The sequence below is a fragment of the Pollachius pollachius genome (genome assembly GCF_949987615.1).
Source record: "Pollachius pollachius genome assembly, chromosome: 9".
In the NCBI taxonomy this organism is placed as follows: Eukaryota; Metazoa; Chordata; class Actinopteri; order Gadiformes; family Gadidae; genus Pollachius; species Pollachius pollachius.
Genome location: NC_136942.1, coordinates 8,233,441 through 8,250,283, shown reverse-complemented (window position 1 = coordinate 8,250,283; position 16,843 = coordinate 8,233,441). Strand labels below are relative to the sequence as shown.

Genomic DNA, 16,843 nt, shown 5'->3' with positions numbered 1-16,843 from the left:
TGCACTGTATTCGAATGCAAAAGGAGAAATGGGACCGGAAGAGTGCTTTCGGGCTTAGCTGAGGACATTATCGTAAACTCAAACAGGAACATCAGTGGTTTAGCATCGGGATTCGTGTTAGCGTTAAGATCGTGTCCTCAGCAAACGAGCGATGCCCAACATTAGTCAGAAGTCATTAGCCGGCTGCCTGCTATACTGCTGTGAGCCGCTTCGACTTTTGTCACAAGACCAGGAACATAAAAATCTGTTGAGGACAAGAATACTCCTCAGCCCGGGGCCTTCCGAGCTGTAAGGCCCCCAGGGCCAACAGTAAAACACTCCACAGCCAAGGTCCTCTATCCCAAAGAGAGCCTGCAGTTTAGCTCTAATGTAGTAATTGCACCACGCATCCTGAACCTATGCTGGATTGACTCTCTCTAGAGTGCAGGAAAGGTGGGTGCGCCATAAGCTGTAGCTCAGCTCAGTGGAGACCACTGAGCTCGTTCATCAGTGAGGAGGATAGGTGGCTAAAGACACTGACAATCCTAGGATTTAAAATAATGTGGGGGGTTTTCACCCCAATGGCTGGAATGTCATTTTCTTTCCTTTTTTTAAATGAGGCGTGAAGCAGATTACTGGAATGCCTGCGCCTGTGGAGCCTATATTTAGCTTAAGCTTGGCCACGTATGATTTTTATGTTTATTATTTGACCCAGAAACAGGGAATTTGCGTTGGAAATCCAATCCCTGGAATTACAATTTCAGTTGGTGGAAAAATTGAACAAACGACTGGAATGCTGGTTAATCCTGGTCTGGATTATGAATTAATAGTGGATTATGGATTACAGAATCAGTCACTGGGAATTTAATATTCCCGGCAGGAGAGAAGGTTTGGCTTCATACTGCCGTCATCGCTGGGTCTGATTTATCTGTTGATTTATGGCGGCCATTTTGGCCTGAAATTTACACCGTCTTTTAGGGGAAGTACGTAGCTGTCATGACACAATGTGTTCTCCGCGTGTGCACTACTGCAGAGTCAAACAAGGCTTCAGCCGGAGCCATTTATAGTTTCACCGTGCAGTACGCTCCTCTGTGCCCTGATATAAATGAGTTTTATTTCATCTTATTATTCTTGATGTATTTATATAAAATTCTGTGTTTATACAAAGTTTGACTGCCCGTGAAGTCTGAGACATGTCATTAAGTAGCAGAAAGGAGTTAGACAGTGAATGCAGAGACAGGTCATTAAGGAGCAGGTAGGAGTTAAACAACTAACAAAGAGACAGCTCATTAAGCAGGTTGGGGTCAGACAGTACAGAGACAGCTCATTAAGAACAGGTAGGGTCAGACAGTACAGATACAGCTCATTAAGCAGGTTGGGGTTAGACAGTTAATACAGACACAGCTCATTAAGGAGCATGAATGCGTTGAGACAGTACCAGTGCGCCAGTACAACCCAGTTACAACCCAACTCTGGTGGTGAGTCCCACTGCCTCAGAGGGGAGGCTGAACGGAAACTCCTTATGGTTGACAGTGATGACTAAATAACCAGCAGAGGTGCCGCCTCACCCTTCAACGCTTCAGTTCTGCGCAGAAGAAGAGATGTGTTTAGAGATCAGGGAGTACTTAGTCTACAGGGGAGGCCATTTCAGCTCACCTGCCAGCTATGTGCCTGTGCGTGCTGAGCATGAATGTTTTTGTGTTTGTGTGTGGATGTGTGTCTGTGTGATTTTGGGCGTGCATCCGCATGGATGCCTTTTGCTATGTTTGTGTGTTTTTGTGTGTGTTTGTTCCTCATGAATAAGCTGTCTGAGAGGAATTTCAGTCCTAGAATAGTGCAGTACTTTTTCGTCACAGTGTGGTACACAGAAGCACCGCATATACACAAGAAACACACAAGCATATTTACACTAGCCAGCTTTTAATAGAAATGTCCATAAATTGGGCCAAGGGCACCGCAGTACCACTGGGAAAAATGTCCAACATTTAGAGACTGTGTGTGCGGAGGAAGTACAAAAGCGGAAGATAAACACACACACACACACACACACACACACACACACACACACACACACACACACACACACACACACACACACACACACACACACATTGTGTGAAGCGTGTGGTCAACGGCAAACAAAGAGGAGGAACAGTGGCTATTTTAGCCCTGCTGTGAGTCAGTGTGTAGGACGCTAGCTAGTAGGTAACGTAGAGAAAGTGCAGAGCTAGCTCTCGCTAACGCCCGCGGCTTGGAGGCTGAAGCTAGCTGGAGCGTTCCAGAGCCAACCGCTTCAGGAGCTGTACATCTGCACACCGCGTAATTAGCATGCATTCTCACACATAAAAAAACATAATGTATACTCACATGGGCCCCCTCAGCAAGAGTGCACTTGCCACCCTAGAAGTGAACACACTGTATTGTAAAACACATATGCACGCACATTCAAGCATACAGCCACACACACATAGGCACACAGGCATGCATGTGGTCACACACACTCACTCGCCCACACAAGCACAACCAACTCTGTGTCTGACATTGACATTGGCCTGGATGTGTCCGGCTCTTGTCAGTGTAAATCCACTGTGGTGAAGACGATAAAATGTGACTTTAGCTGTCTTCGAAGGTCACCGCAGGATGCATAAACAATGCCCTGAGCCAGCAGAAGTCAGACACCCTGGCCACTGAGCTACGCTGTCCTAGGAAACATGGATTAGAGCTGGAGTGTGTGTGGGTGTGCGTGTGCACGGACGTGTGTATGTGTGTGTGTGTGTGTGTGTGTGTCTGTGCATGGCTCCGTGGGTCTGCATTGCTCCTGCAGTGCCTTCTGAAACAAACAGCAGTAAAGCCACGTGGAAAAAACACCCCAAGCGCGTGTGTGTGCGTGCGTGTGAGTGTTACGTCACTCAGGACAGAGATGTTATTCAACAGCCGACCTGCCCTCCCCCCCAATCCCCCCCCCCGCTTCGCTCTGGAACCGTAACTTTCCATGAAGACGGGCTCTTTAATAATGCACCGCAGATGGCCAGTAACTGCTGCAGTGCCGTGTAACCGGAGCGGCGGTTAGCACCGAGAGAGAGGGGAGCGTCGAGGGCCGGGAGGCTGGGATCAGGATCCCCTCGACGGGAAGACAGCTGGACTTCTGGTGGGAAGAGGACCAGCCGTAGCCCCCCAGTCCCAACCCGGTGTGATAATGTTGTTGTTTTATGCGTCCAAACACCCAATGTACTGTAGCTCTCAAGATGTCCCTCTACAATTAAGCGTCTCTGTACGGAATAAATGGATGTAGACGTACACCGTAGAGTATATGCATGCATGTAACTCTGTTGGAGTACTCACAGGTTCAATATTTGAATATTTTCAAGACTTTTCTTTCGCAATCATGATTCAAGATTATTATTGTCTTGTTGTGGTCAGGCCAGGGCTGTGACCCAGAATGTAAAACAGTAGGTTCTGATAAACCCAACGTCCAAATGGCTGTCCGCTGTGATGAGGGATGAGGTTATATTATGTATATATTTTGGTCCTTTTTGGTGGGTTTAATTAAAACTCTTCTAACCCTCCTCATTCTAGGAAGGATGAGACATTTTCTGTTAAACCCATCAAAGCTGACCAGCGTTTGGAGTCCAGCTTTTGTCTAGACGCTGGTTGCTTCAGAGAGACTGTCGTAATTCAACTTGTTTTCCCAGCCTTCAGTCTTCATTGTATAAATGAATCCTTGAACCCAAACTCCTAACTTCATACTCGATGACAAATCGCAATGGCAAACACAAAGCACACACATGTGGGGAGTACATTCTGGTCCTGCATGTTTTTTTTAATACAACAGACCCACCAACAGGCTAAAACCCTTGCGCAAAAAATACATTTTAAAGAACGGGAGCAAACCCAGATAGAGCGACACTATATTACAACTAGGACCCTTTTGTACCTTTAGATTAATAGGTTTAATCTTAAATGCATTCATATAGTGCTTCTCAAGCAATGAGGAAAGAAATGAGCCATTAGAGACCGGGGGGATGAGGAGGGCGACGGCCATGTTGGTACAAAGAGAGCCAGGTTATACCTCCAGGTCTCGGCTCACACGCCGCACGGTGACCAATGAAAAGATTCAACTGCCTGTCATGAATGTACGTTTTTGTTTTTCCTTACACCCCCCCCCCCCTGCGCATATGCTTCCAGCCGCCGACCGGCCTTCTTTCTCTCACGCCTCCTTTGAATCAAAAGTATTTCCAGAATGGTTGACTTGTAGGACGTCAGCCTGCGCTCCTCCTATAGCTCATAACATCCCCGGGTGTGTCTGCAGCAGAGGCCTCCATAAACCAGGCGGCTTGCGGAGGCTCAGCCCAGCCATCTTAAGAGGGCGGCCCGAGCTGTGGTGCTGGCGGTGGGGTAGGAGGGCTTCACTAGGGACCTCTGGTGACCTTCCAGGGCCCTCGTTATGACCGCCCTTTGTTCTGGGTGGTGTGGGGCTGGGGCCTCCACCACCACCAGCAGATGGTTCCATCCAGATGCTCTTAACCAAGCCCTAGGGGACACCGCTCGTCTCCCATGGGTGAGATCGATGGGTTCAGGTAGTGTCTCTCTCTCTCCACCCCCTGGCTGAACCGTGTGTGTGTGTGTGTGTGTGTGTGTGTGTGTGTGTGTGTGTGTGTGTGTGTGCGTGTGCGTGTGCGTGTGCGTGTGCGTGTGCGTGTGCGTGTGCGTGCGCGTGCGTTAAAAGGTTTTAGGGGTTAAGTAGTGCGCTAAGTGTGTGTGTGTCTGTTCCAAAGTGTCTCTCTCTAATTTGCTGGCGAACACCTGAAACCACAAGCACAATAATAGACCCCGCGATTGGCCACTCTCATCTCAATTGGTTTAATAGTTCAATTCAAATGATTTGCTCGAGTTGGCAAAGCCATCCCTGGGTAATGCTGTGAATGGCACCCAGTGTGTACTCAGCATGCAACGGCAGCCATTCAAACTCCAACAACTTTGTTGTTGTTGTTGTTGTTTGTTTATTGTTCACGAATGAAGTACCACCTTTCTGCAGGTACACGTGTATTGCGACGTAAAGTTGCAGAAGAACCATCTCAGACTGTCTTTGTCTCATTAGGTGACGTGAGGAAGCTTTCATCAGCCCCTTTATGAGCTGATTCTTAGCCACTAAAAGCTTAACAGGACGACCGCACCGTCCGTACCCAAACGGCATGGTCGCTGCCAAGAGCCTTCAGTAAACGCTCTCACGTATCCTCTCTAATGTATTTATTACTGTGATGGATGATGTGTGTTGAGCAAACGTATGGCCCTAGCATAGCATAGCTTTGTATAGCGTAGCATAGCGTAGCGTTCCGTCTGAGCCACCTCTTTATGATGATAACAGCCAAACTTCAGAGCTCCACACGTCCGTGTCCTCCTACGTTAATCTGCCGGCTCCGTTCTGAGTCAGACCACTTTAATGTATTGTGTTTCCTCACACAGACTATAGATACATCTGGGCTTTTCTCAGAAAGGGAAAAGAGTGAACCTTTACCAAACACATGGTGGAATAGTTGAATAGGTCCTTGTTTGCGAGTGGTTAGTTTGGGATAATAGTTGAGCCCACCCCCTACCTCCACTTAGATAGCTATCTAGCTAGCGTGGGCTTGTTTGGGGTGAACCCTTAGCCTCCCTTCCACCACCTCCCTGTAGCCTCTTGTTAGCACTCACATCCCTATAATCTCTATAATCCGCCCAGTGTATTCCCGCAGATGCACACACACACACACACACAAACATCTGTTCCCTGGATTATCCTCATCCTCTTGCAGTTCAACTCTGGAACATTCCCTCCTCTCTCAAGAATCAGTCTTGAAAGTCGTTTGTGTGTGTTGTGAGAGAGAGCAGGCAGTTGAACCCACTGAGACATTTGTTCGTCACACATTTAACCTGGACAAGGTTCAATATGCTATCATCGTCAGACACAGATTCTGGCAGCTGCATCCTTTCAGCAGCCGGCGTTTTTCTGTGAATTTCTGTTTCCCTGCTCATGAACCCCCAATTTGTGTTCATACAATCTCACATTTCTCTCATAATTGCTTGTGAATCAGAAAAAATGCCTTAATCAGAAAAAATGTTAGTTTGGGTAACCGTTTAGAGTGTAGCGTCAGCCCTACATGCTACGAAGCCCACACATGCTACATGCTACGTTGCCCACACATGCTAGACGGGGTTTTGTAGTCGACATGGATTTAGCGCAGACATCATTATGGCTTAAGTCTCCCATATTAAGTAAGTGTTGATGTGTTGCTATGGAGACCAAGCGTGTTCTCTGTATTTTAACTAACAGTTTATGGAGGTAGATGATATGAACCCTGATGTCTGGTTCCTCTGACGTTTTGCGGTATGAGGCCAATAAAAATCCCAAGCAGTAGATGAATCACTAAGAGAGAGTCGCTGTTAGAAGTTAACCAGGAGCAATCCTTCATCTTAATTATGGAAAGTGAATTTGTCTCTTTCATAGTAATATTGTATGTGAGTCATATTTTATTACTCTATTACCTGGACTACAGGACAGCCCCCAGTTGGGCTCGCTCTCTGGGTTTGAATGCCAGTGTTGGCTCGCCTCGCCTCTCACCCTTATCTCGGGAGTTAACATTATGGTTCTCTCTCATTCGGGCCTCGAGACTGTTGAATGCGTTTACATTTTGGGCATTAAGCAGACGATTTTATCCAAAGAGACTTACAATGGTTCATACGCAAACTCACACACCGACGGCGGAGTTTACCACACAGGGCGAGCCAGCTCATCAGGAGCAGTCAGGGTGAGGTGTCTTGCTCAGGGACACCTCAACACTCAGCTAGGAGGAGCCGGGGATCGAACTAGCAATCATCCGGTTACCAGCCAACCCGTTCTAACTCCTGTGCTACTAAGTAATATTTGGATTGCCTTTCCAAATATGTACGCAGTACAGTTGTGTTGGATGAATTGTCTGATAAATGACTAAATAGTAAGACGAAAACAAAACATTCTGTACTGAAGTATTTGCATCAAATCATGGCTTGTTTTAAGATGCAATGTGTGATTACTGTAGAGATGAAACGTGACTGTCAAAGCCCCGGTTCTCTGTGTCTCATCTTCATGAAGCGCTTCACCGGTAGACCCCCGGTAGATTAAGTCCCAGCCTGTAAGAAGGGGAATTGATGGCTTAAGTAGTCGTGATTCAATCACAGCTCGCTTACGTGGCGTCGGTCAGAGACAAGGAGGAGATGGACGAGTGTCCGTGAGAGTGAAGGAGCAGACATCTGGACACAGAGGAACCATGAAGCTAACTAGATCATCACTAACCGCCCTGAACTGCTAACCGCAGTCCAGATCTTTCTCTGTATGTATTGATTGCTGCCCTCCCTCCACCCATGTCCGACTGTGGTGGAAATACGAATCGTAATGTTTATATAAAATGATGTACAAATTTTATAAACCTAGTTTATATAATTACTAATCATTCGAGTATTTTGTTTACATTCTCCTTGCTCCTAGATATGTCTCCCTTCCTCTCTCTATTTGAAAGGTGTTATGGTAGTTTGCATAAGACCACAAAGTCTGTTACTAATCTACTGATACTAGTCTTCTGTGATGTGTCGATTCCTTACCCATCTTGCAGTCTCACAGACGTGTCCACTTTCCCCCATAGTGTATTAAAAATGTATTTTCTCCCTCTCCAGAGAGAACAGACATGTCATTGACCCTCCACAATGATCACTCCCCCTCACCTTTTGCGTTCTTTGGTGTTATGTGAAAGGTTCCCCATAAGAATGATGTACAGCCATTGTCTTATTGAAGATATGCTTGGCAAATTGCTGCCTGTATCTTCCCATGATCATGCTTCAAAATTAAATCCAATACTTTGCTGTCAAGAAGTGCCCTAAAATAAGTTATTCTTCATCACCTCCTCAGGTTTTTCTTTTTTGCCTTGTTTTTGAAGTGATGGTTTTTCATGTGCATGTGGATGCACTTTGTGAACCTGTAAAGCTGCTCGGTGGACTCTGAGTTAACCTTCCTTTCTGAATTTACATTTATTTGCATTTCTATGATTCTTTTCCATACCTCAGATGGTCACTTATAAGGCATGAACCACACATACACACACACATTCTCTCTAACTCGCATGCATGCGCCTTGCCTTGTCTTCGGCCTCCACCAAATGGAGCAAGGTCTTCCCTCTCTACTTTGAGTCCGCCTGCACTTGACCAGTCCACATTTAGCCCAGTGCTTGGTTTGCCTGCAGTGCAGAGGTCTGTGATTTAAGTGCGTTAATTACAGCGGCGTGCCCGTAAATGTAGCCTCCACACAGACTAACTGACACACTGATGGATGGATGGATTGTACGGAGCTGTCGTGTTTGTGTCTGCTCTGTAGCTCTGCTGTATAGAGACATCAAAGAGAGAAACACAGAAGTAGAAATAGAAGGAAGAAAAGTCTTAGTCGGCGATGTATCGGGAAAGGGTGAATGTCGTTGTTCCTGGAAAGTTATGGAATATTTTAGTCAAAGGGCTGACCCAGGTGTAGCTGATGCGTCAGGCTTAGAAGCCGTGGTGGTTGCTTTGTGGTGGCAGTGTATTGCTCTCTGCTTTATCCTCTTGCGCCTGGGTTCTCGTATTCTTCATGTGTTTGTCAAGTGCAGGCCTTTGAGGCACTGTCGAAGCCGAACAAAAGACGGCCTAATCTACGACTTTACTTTCTATTCACCGAAAGGTGAAGGCGTACAAGTTGGTACAGGTGCCTTTTATCTTGCACTCTCACAAAGTAGAATACGGATCACCTCGTCAAACATACACAAGAAGTCCGGGGGTGTTGAATTAATGCTGTTGTGTTGGTATGAATGGACGGATGAGTCTGTCAATCTGTCTGGTGACGTGTGCCGTTAAGTGCTATTAGAATGGCAGGTGAAAAGCTACACATAGTTAAACGGGTACAGGGTATCAGGCCTCACACTGTTTCACTGTATAAGGAGACATCATATCGTCATCACTTCTTTGGAGTACAAAACTATTTGGACTGCGAAAAGACTCAACACAAAGGCAATACCAAAACCATGATATTTAAATAGTGCTGATCCCTACTTTCTTAAAAATGATCAACCCTATCATCCACCTTTCCCTCCACCCACCATTCCATCACCGCCGCTATTCAGCCCTCCACCCACACCTCCTCCGTCCTCTCATTGTCTGGCAGGGAGGTGTAATGGAAAACAAGTGGGCAGTAGGACGCACTAGATGGAGTGATGTAATGATGAGGAGAGGAGCTTTCAAGTGTGAGGCTTGATGTCCTGTACACTATGAACTCTGTGTTCCTTTCCACCTGCCAATCTTCGAGCACTCAGTGTTACACGGAACCATTCAGTTACACAAGAGAGACCAGAGAGATGGAGACAGTGTAGAGAGTGAGAGACATTATAGAAAGGTGGAGAGGTGGAGAAATTCTAGAGAGAGAGAGAGAGAGAGAGAGGGGCTTCCTTCCCAGAAACTGAATAAAAAGGGGGTAGGGGGAGGAGACATGCGAGAAGAAGGTTGGAGGTCTTTCCTCTAAATAATGGAGAGCAAGACGGAGTCATTTCAAAGGCAATGCGATCCCCTGGTGCCCCAATTTCTTCTTCTTCTGAGGGGTTAAGGCAGATTTCCAGCGCTGTGAGGTTTGGCTCCTTGTGCAACGGCCTGCTGAGCAGCACGCCGCAGCTCAGACTCCAGCAGAGACCGTGATGTTTTCTGTTGTGTTGAAATGAGGTTGAGCATTGAGGGGAATCACTCAGCAAAGAGGATCATGCAGTATCTACATAATTATTTGTGTCTGCTACCGTAAGGTAATATTAGCGAATTAACGATCACACTAATGGGAATAATATTATAATATCTCCTCATGGAATTTTGGAAATGTATATTTTCACTTATCCACACCGATACGACATTTCATCCATATAGTGTCAGCCAGTCTCACCACCATCTCCCCTCCCCTTGTTTACAAAGCACCAAAACAAAGTACGGTGTCTGGAATGTCTTTGGAGTTTCCCCGCGTCCCCCTAGGCCGCGTGTTTAAGGTGTTTTTAACAGGCCAGATCTGCCACAGTGCAGGGTGTTTACAGCTTCCTGTAGGTGAACAATAAACACCAGCTCCACTTCCTCCTCCATGCACCCAGTGGCATCACAGTGGTGGTGCTGCCGGCCCCCAGGCTAGGGGTAGAGGAGAGGCCCTTTACTGGGAAGCCACCATGTGAGGGCCAGTGAGCTCAGTCTCTGAATAGCAGGGTGATTCATCTCGGAGTCCAGCAGTCCTACTGTGTTACAGCAGAACCTCAGGGGGGGGATCGCTGGGCGAGAGACTGGGCCGGAAACAGAAAGGGGCAGAGTTACACGTTGTTTCCTGATTTGTTACAGAGAGTTTAAGTCGAAGGAAACTCATCAGTGCGAGTGGATGAAGCTTTCAAAAGGGGTTAATAAGAGATTGATTCGAATGTGTGCGTTTCTACTGTGGCCAGTCTACACGGTGTTGATGTGAAACCTTTACAGACACTTTATAACTGTTTACTTCTGCTGACACACTTACAGATCCCCACTTCCAGCCAGATCATTGGTCAAAACAAACAAAGTTAAACAACCGTTCACCCAGATCTGGGCTCGTCTGCCATCAGACTTGAGATAATAATCTTAAATCGGATCTGTCCATGCTACATGACATGCTACATGAAGCTGTACTTTTCTTTGGATTAAAGAGTCAGCTGAAGGACTAAATAGTTAATCGTAGTGTCGCTCACGTTTCATGAAATAGAGGAAGGAGGGGAACGAGCGGTTGGCCACAGAGGACCGGTTTCCTCATCTGTTAGCTGCAATTAGTATAGTAGAAACACATAGTGTGCGCTATACAACTGTCTCATAGAGACATAGAGGAGGGTTTAAAGAGGAGGAGATGGATGGCATGATCAGAGGGCGTAATGAGATCATGAGATGAGTTGAGTGACACGAAGAGAGAGAGAGAGAGAGAGGTAGAGCTTTAGTTGGCTTGCAGAGAGACAGAAAAGCAGGAGAGTAGGGTGCCAACCTTGCAGTAAGAAAAAAGCCAAATGCGTCTCAACTGTGAGCTGCTGGGACCCCGCCCCCCTGCCTTTTCCCCTTCCTGATGGAGGGCAGATAAGGCAGGAGGAATGCTGGGGACCCTTAATTGAATCAGTTCATGCTATTTCCACTGTTCCCGCCGTATGGCTAATTCAACTTCCGCGCGCCTTCCTCCACCGGGGTGGCTGGTAACACAATACCCCCATCTGTGAGCTCTGAGATGGGCCGATAACCGCTGCAGGACCGGGCCCTGGGTCCGGCTCTCTCCCACTGTTGTGGGTTAGTGACGGTTTCAGCAAGTGGCTCTCGAGGAACTGGGGAGAGCAGGGTTTGGACTGGGTAATGGGCAAAGTTGGCTTTATAGCTGCAATAAGAAAACGGGGATAAAACCTTCCATATGTGTTTAATAAATGTCAAGGCTCTTTTGCAGGGATAAAGTCGTGATTTCATGGGGTTCGTGTGCGTTAGCTTTTTAACATTCGGGGGGGAATTTAACCCGCTCCCTATTTTACAAGCTATTGTAAGCTTAGCAACCTAACATAATGGCACGTATCAAATGTTAACCTTTTATAGATGGTCTTGTGCGCCAAATGTGGGAGGGATTGTGCATTGGAAAGGAAATGTGTGTGACTGTTGTGGGTTGCTGGAGCTCTCAACTCTTTTTATTTACCATACAAGATGGAAGGCCAAAGATTAACTGAACTGATATTTGAGATTGTAATGGATGTGAGTTATTAATGCATAATGTAATTGCCCCAAATAGCTTGGTCAACGGAAAACAAGTATGGACTTTCCTTTACAATCATAAACAAAGTGAGTAGTGTGCGGTCTTGCATCAATTCTAGTGGGTCAAATATTTTTTCTACTTTGGAGTTGAATTCGGTCTTCATTCGATCACCATCTAGAGATGAATCATATTTTCAAGATCGTCAGGCTTTTCCGTTGGCCTTTAGTAGAGGCGCCCCACCCCTGAGATTAGCTCTTCAACTGAATTTAGCCTGAGGATTCTCCCCTCTCAACACCCTGTCAATCACGCCACCCGGTGTCATGAGCCCCCCTCTAGGCCGGCCCCTTCCTCCAACTTTACAGCTGTAGCATGTTAGCGAGCTAACTGCATTGAAAACCAGTTAGCCTGTGGCACAGTGAATCCCCTGGATTCTCTAAACGTTGGTTAGCCCACACCACGTTCATTGGATGTACAACTGGCTAGCCCTTGGTTTCTTTGGCCTGTTCAATCGATTTGTTGTTTAAATCCAATACTATTCCCGCGTTCAATAATCGCAAGGTCATTTTCTGTCAGCAGCCAACTGCTGACTACTTACTGCAAACAGTTAGTTCAGTCTATGGCCTGGGAAACCAGCTGACTGCAGGAGGAGAAATCACACGCGCACACACACACACACACACACACACACACACACACACACACACACACACACACACACACACACACACACACACACACACACACACACACACACACACACACACACGCACACACACACGCACACACACATGTTTCTCGCTGTCTCTCATATCCTCACCCTGGCGCTTCTCTTCCGCTGCTTTTCATCCTGCTCATCAAAACCTTTGAATTCTCTCACAGTACACGGGCTCCCAGAACCGCACTTAATGCTGCAGCGATCAATCATAGCCATGCAACGCATCACGCCCAGTCTGTCATGGCATCCTCTCCTCTCCTCCTCACCTATTCTCCCCTCCTTTCTCCTTTTCCTCTCCTCATGTCCTCTCCTCTCCTCTCCCCTCTCCTTCTCTTCTCCTCATCCCTTCCTCCTCTCCTCTCATCTATCCCCCATCCCGCTGTTAACACACACACACACACACACACACACACACACACACACACATACACATACACACACACACGCAGTCACCATGATCATGTTGTGGCAGGGGCTGTTGATGGCACAGGGAAGGGAGGGAGAGAGTGGGAGAGAAACGGGGTGAGAGAGAGAGGGGTGCTGAGAGCAGGTTGAGGGACAGAGGTTTATTGGGCTTGTGTGTTCAGTCTTTCCTGTGACCAATGGGATCCAGATGTGGCCTGGCGTGCTGGTGACAACAGCCCGTTTGAGAGAGAAAGAGAGACAGAGGGAGAGACTGGGCTGCATACTATCAAGGTGCCTCGGCCATATTCATCTCCTGGTCCATTTCTTTTCATCTTTACCTCCTACTTTGAGGGTGTGTGTTCGATTCAACATGCATATTTGTGTGTATGTGTGTGTGTGTGTGCGTGCGTGCGTGCGTGTTTGAGTGTGTGGTGTGAGAGAAGAAAGGATAACTTGAGATGAATAATACACCATCCTCCTCCTCTTCGTCCACTGGGCTCTGCCGGGACATCTGACACCACCTCGCTCCTTACCACACAAAAACATATCCTCCCCTGGTCAAGGTGCCAGACATTATCCAGGTCAACTGACGCATTCCTTGAAACCGCAAACAAGAAAGCGTTTTGTTTTTTTCAACAAATGTTTTGTCACACACCCAACACACAGTTGCACAACTCTGTGTTCGCTCTGGCCTATTGTGATTTTTTTGTGAATGGGATTTTCTTCCCAGACAGTCAAGAGGTACTCTTGGTCAGCTCATTAATTTCAACACTATCCCACTGTGGTCTAATAAACTATCAACAATAGTATAAATACTAGCTTTTCTTTTTACTTCTCCTGTGATTCCCCATCGCAGTGTATGCAGCATACTGCTGTGGATCCAGGCCAACACACACATACTTGTGGTGAAGTTTTTATTTTATGTACCTTTTTGAAGCTGATGCTACAACCGTTTTCCTCATTCACTCTCTGGTGTCATCTATTTAGCTGGGCTCAAACCTTCTTTATTGTGTGCAAATAAAAACCCAATAGATAAATACTGGGCATTTTTACAACTGCTAATAGTCCGTAATCCAACAGTGGCTGACTGCATTCCAGTTGTAAACTTTTATCTCGACAATCCTCGGTTATTAGCCTACCCATGCTAACTGCTAGGCTAACCGCTAACATCCTCCACATTAAAGGGGACTCGATGGCAGAGTGTGACTTAAGAGGGAGGAACCGCCGGCCTCCAACCAGATCCACATGTGAGAGCAAATGAAGAGTTCAAGAGATCCAAAGACCCTCCGTTTTTGCTCGGTTATGTTCTGAGTTACATTGTGGTACCATTAAGATGCAGATCAATTGTTGGTTAAGCTTCAGCTGAAGTAGAGTTAGTCTGCCTTGTGTACCGACTTTAGTTATCTATTCATTATGGGAGCTGAGACACAAGCTCCTCCACATCAAGGCTGTGAGAGAAATGCTCTCTAACCTCTGGTGGGTGAGCATGTAATGCATTTGGTGCTTATTCATTATTCATATCAAGATTTTGTTTATGCTATGTGCTGCTAGAATAGTGTTGGATAATATCTGTCCAGATGCTGGAATAATCCGACCTCTGCCTTATCTCCACCAAACTGCCTCGAAAGCTAGCTAGCCTTAGCCTCGCCTTTCTAGCCTTTGAGTCCCCCGCTAGCCCTGACTCTGTAACCTCAAGCACTTATGTAACCGTACACCCCCTCAGTGCTCCATCCGCACCCCCTTTTCTCAGAAATGGGGGCGCCTCATGGCCTGTCCTCATCCTCTCCTGGGCCTTTGATGTGGGCGGAAGAAAGAGAATCTCTCTATTTTAGAAAAGGGAGAGAGGGAGAGCGAGACAAACATGCAATGTTTAGGACGGCATCGGGGAGGTGATGCCCACACACACACACCCACAGACACATGCAGGCACGTACACGGACACATACAGGCACGTGCACGTACACGGACACATACAGGCAGGCACGTACACATACACATACAGGCACGCCCGTACACATACACATACAGGCAGGCACGTACACAGACACTTAGCAAGAATGCATGCACGCACACAGACAGACACATACTTGCACACATGTGCACACATGTGCACACATGTGCATGGCTGTCTTGCCATGTGAAGCAGAGCTGCGACTGCTAGCTGAGGAAGCGGAGGGATTTCATGGAGTTCAGAGGCTAGAGCGCTACGGAGCCGCCCGTGTGTTATGAGTTATAATGTGCCAGCCTGCTTTGCTTTGACATGCTACAGTTGCTTAATGAGGCAGCAAATATGCTAGTGTCTACAACTAACACCCTGCCTGTGGCCTGGTGTGTGTGTGTGTGTGTGTGTGTGTGTGTGTGTGTGTGTGTGTGTGTGTGTGTGTGTGTGTGTGTGTGTTCCATGCGTTTGATTTCAGAATGCTTGTTGTACTGAAAGATTATTGAAAGATAAAGCGACCAGATCTACAGAATAGAAAACAAATCAGTCAACGGCTTCAAGAAATGATGTCAGTTAAACCACATGTGGGTGAGCTACTGAAGAATAACGACTGTTTTCCTGCGTCCATCGTCAGTGGACACAGAGAGGAGGATGTATTCGTCTGTACGCTGGGTTTTGCTGTGTGTGCGGCGGAGGGCTTCCATCCGGGTGGTTTTGGGGTCGATACCCAGCGGGAGGTGGCACCGCCCTGCCCATATCGGATCATGCTCATAGATCCTCTGCTGTTTGGCATCCCTCATTCACGCCTAATAACTCCACCACCATCTCCCTCCCCCCTCCATAAATCTCCACCCACACGCTGACCTGAATGTCCGTGGATTTCACTAACCCTTTGCCTGTGGTTCAGGCATCAGTCCTCTGCCATACAGCCCTCCAGCGATTAGTGATTCTGGGATGTTTTAGGGCTTTTGTTGTTTTTCTGCTTTCATGTGTCTTTGTGAGAATAAAAAAGTGGGGCAACCAACAGGGGGAGAGAGAGCAGGTGACAGTGAAGCGGCTATTGCAACACATGTCTAGCATTAGCATTGGATAAATGCTGTGTACCTAGGGTGTCATAAGTGGCCGCGCATGCTAATTCTTGTCTGTGTCAGCCCCTCCGTTTTAATGGCACTGCAGCAGGCCTCCGTCAGAGGTGGTGGGATTGGTCTTTTTTGCAGCGTCGTGGGACATGATGACTGGCAGGCTGGCTGGGACAGTCTGACATTATGGTAGCCACTGTCACAGTGGCTAACAATACGGACAGGCACTCACAAAGACATACACACACATGCACAAAGACGCACGCATGCACACACACGCACACAACGAAGCACGCAAGCAAACACACACACAAAGACGCATGCACACACACACACACCCTAATGGGTCGGCGCGGTGTGTTTAAGTTAATTTGTATCTCGCATAGGGTGGGTTAAGCTCTAAACATGCAGCACCCCTCATCCAATGAAACGACTCGTCCAAACGATCTCGTACATAACTGCATACGACATGGATCACGTTTGGGGATACTGTTTATTTGCATAACGTGTAAACGTTATCCCAGGAGGACGGTTGAGATGACGTCGGCCCACACATCAGCCATCCCAGGCCGACCGTTTAATGACAGGTTGCCTCTGTTGACACAGAACCTGCCTAGCCCGCCGATGTTCCCCCAGGCCCCGCTGGCAATACGCTGCGCTACAAACCCAGGAACAATCCACCGTACACACACTCTGTTCACCCCCGAGGCTATCTATCACCAGAGATTAGGAACCATTTCACATGGTGGAGGAGGGTTAAACTGCTGCAGTGGTTTTGTGGCGGAGATTGGAGCTACACACGCTAACGTTCACACGCGCACGCAGTTTTAAACGTTTAGTTCTTTAACAGTGGCTGTGTTTTCAATGTGAATTATGGTGAGTTTGGATACGAGACATTGAGTAGCATCTTGCTCAAGGGTGTCTACAGGTTT

At 47.2% G+C, this 16,843-nt stretch overlaps 1 protein-coding gene across 2 annotated transcripts in view; it reads left to right on the top strand.

The window, feature by feature from the left end:
- LOC307080668 (unconventional myosin-IXAb-like) overlaps positions 1 to 16,843 on the top strand; it is an 89,825-nt gene that overhangs the window by 22,056 nt on the left and 50,926 nt on the right. The window lies entirely within an intron of this gene.